Raw genomic sequence first — 3,468 nt, 5'->3', positions numbered from 1 at the left:
TTTCACTGTTTTTGATGAGAAATCTGATGTCATTCTTATATTTGTTCTTCTATGCAATGCATCTTTTTCTCTGGATGATTTTAAGATTTTGTCTTCATAACCACTTTTAATGTGCCATGCTAAATTTTTCATTTTTAAAAAATGCTTGGTATTCATTGATCTTACTGAATCTGTGGGCTCCCAGTTTTCTCAAATTAAAAAAAATGAAGCTAAAATCCTCACTAAAATCTGGAGCAAAACTAAGATGCCCACTCTCACCGCTTCTGTTCAACATAGTATTGGAAGTTCTAGCCACAGCAGTCAGATAAGAAAAACAAATAAAAGGTATACAAATTGGAAGGGAAGTGGTAAAATTGTCAATATATGCAGGTGACATGATATTATATATAGAAAGTCATAAAGACTCCACACAAAAACTGTTAGAACTGAGAAACAAATTCAGCAAGGTGTGTAGGTTACAAGATTAACATACAGAAATCTGTTGCATTTCTTTACACTGACAATGAAATATCAGAAACGGGAAGTAAAAAAAAAAAATCCCTTTTAAAATTGCATCCAAAAAAAAAATACTTAGGAATAAACCTGACCAAGGAGTGAAAGACCTATATATTGAGAACTACAAAACATTGATAAAGGAAATTGAAGATGATTCAAAAAAAATGGAAAGACATTCCATGCTCTTGAATTGGAAGAATTAATATTGTTAAATTGGCCATACTACCCAAAGCAATCTACAGATTTAATGGAAACCCTATCAAATTACCCATGACATTTTTCACAGAACTAGAACAATTTTAACATTTATATGGAATTTATAAAGCAGTCCTGAGGGAAAAGAACAAAGCAAGAGGCATAACCTTTCCAGACTTCAGACTGTACTACAAAGCTCTAGTTATCAAAACAGCATGGTATTGGCACCAAAACAGATATATGGATCACTGGAACAGAATAGAGAGCCCAGAAATAAACCCACACACCTACAGTCTATTAATCTTCAACAAAGCAGGCAAGAATGTACAATGGAGAAAAGACAGTCTCTTCAGCAAGTGGTGCTGGGAAAGCTGGACAGCCACATCATGCCAATCAATGAAGTTAGAACACTTCCTCACAACCTACACAGAATAAACTCAAAATGGCTTAAAGACTTAAATATAAGGAAGAAGAGCAAGTATGGGGAGAAGGGAGAAACACTTCTTTAAAAGAAGCCTGTAAGCTGATCCTGGGGAGAAAGGAGAAGGTCCTGGAATTGCTGGGTGAGTGAACCTGGAAGAGCAGGTATTCATGAAAGCTGTGTCCTCACTTGTCTGTCACTCAGATTTCATTGAAATGGGATTTTCCCATTGACTCTTGAGCTTTTACCAATAGATTCTACCATCAAAATCGGAGAGCATTTTGTTTCATTTCCCCCTAGTATTTGCTTGATAGGAATGACACCCATCCACACCACAAAACTTTGGGTGAGCTCCTCACCTCCCTTTAATTATCCTCTGTGTCTATGTCTCTTAAGGCTCTAGGATGTGCATAAGCCCAAATCTAGGGATAGGGAGAGGGCCTGTATACTTGGCAGAGTGCTGGTGGGGAAGTCATTATACGTATGGAGTGGGTGTGAGAGGGCAGAACTAAACAACTACAAGATGCTAGAGCTGAGATGATGGTTAGGGTACCCTATGATATATTGTTACATGTATCTTCTTTTGTAGAAATTAAATTTGGTGATAATTCTAATTTACTTTCAGAATAGTGTTCTCTAAACTATTTGTTCAAACACCTGTCAATAAAAATTGAACAGGTGTCCTTAGTATACATATTTATTACCTTACATGTTATTTTGAAGAACTAATTATTAAAATAATATGTAAATTATTAAACACAGAATAAGTTTTATAGGAATAAGATATAAATAATTGGAAGTAGAAATCCTAATATTTCTGTACCACCTAGGGTGAACACAACCTATTGTGGGGACAGCAGCCCTGGAGTAAGGGCTCAAGAAAGGCAAGCCTTCCATTTCACCAGTAATCCAGGAAGGAAACTTTCAAACCCTCCACCAGGCCTTACAGCTGAGGTCTTCACTACCATGTAGGATAAAGATTACAGTATCATCTAAATGCAAACAGACAATCAGAGAGCATTTCTAGGAAGCTGTAAATTATAAAGCAAACCATATTCAAGTTTGCTTACTTTGTGCCCATTGTTGCCCTTTGTATCAGCCATTAAAAAAGACAATGCCTATTCAGTCCAAACCCAGCACTGTGGAGTAGGTATTATTATCCTCATTTTATAAATAAAAAAGCAGGTGCCCGATTCTGATCTATCTGCTTTCGAAGCCTGCCTTTCTGTTCTCCTGGGCTGCTTAAGGACTGTGGCATGTCCATCTCTGCATGGACCAGGCTTCTCAATTACCTTTCAAGGAAAGACCCTGTTCATGGAAAGTTAACCAAAATCTTCATCAAAATTTTACATTGACTTGCAGAATCATTTTGGAGGAAGAACTTGTTGGGTTATAGTAAACTATTATGATTTTTATTTATTGTACAAAAGGCATTGCAACAAGGGAAATAACAAAAAAGAATTTGAAAACACCCATAGACACTACTGTGATTTTTTAAATTTTATTTTTATCACTGCTGTGATATTTTTATTCTGTTCATTTTCCTTTAAATTTTTATCCATGTACATATTTGTTGCATAATTAATCACAGTTTAAATGTAACATTGTTTTCTGATAATTTTTTTTTGCAAAAAATTTCATGAGATGATAGAGATATAGTCCAGTAGCAACATGGAAATGTTTAATGGCTGCATTATATCCTAGCAAACGTTAGTATTTTTTTTTAACGTTTCACCAATTTTCAGACACATTGTTTCCAAATTGTTTTATAATATGTGATGCTGTAAAGAATGTTTTGTGCATTCAACAAATATAAATTTAATTTCCTTAGAATAGTAACTAATGATAATGTCATGTATTGAGTATTTACTATGAAGTGGGCACAGTTCTAATGGAGTGGGATTTCAGGACAAAGGTATGAACATTATTATTATTATTAACACATGTTACTAAATTTTTGGAGGCAGTGTAAATTGATACTAGAACTTGGAAAAAAAAGAATGCATTTACCACTTTCTCCACTACCTTGCCAGCTTTAGGAATTATTATTGTATTAGAGTAAAACATTTTATAATTTTAATGGTTGATACTAGAATTTCTCTTAAGGAGGGAATAGACTTTGTTTAGGAAAATACCTTGATAAGCCACTTTGGGGTAAAGAAATAAATTTTAAATTCATGGATTGGCGAAAGCCAAGATGACAGACTACCCTGAATTTGAAGTAAATGGGAAATGGGGGGGCGTGGAGTGAGGAACAAGAGGGAAGAGAAGAGGGAGTGAGAGGAGAGTTGAATATAATGTAGCAGGAGATTGAAGTTCTAGTTGTTCAAATGGCCAAGTGACTTTTGCAGCAGGAA

The sequence above is a fragment of the Lipotes vexillifer genome, unplaced genomic scaffold (genome assembly GCF_000442215.2).
Source record: "Lipotes vexillifer unplaced genomic scaffold, Lipotes_vexillifer_v1.1 scaffold193, whole genome shotgun sequence".
Lineage (NCBI taxonomy): Eukaryota > Metazoa > Chordata > Mammalia > Artiodactyla > Lipotidae > Lipotes > Lipotes vexillifer.
The sequence above is the reverse complement of the archived record's forward strand: the minus strand, read 5'-3'. Positions refer to the sequence as shown.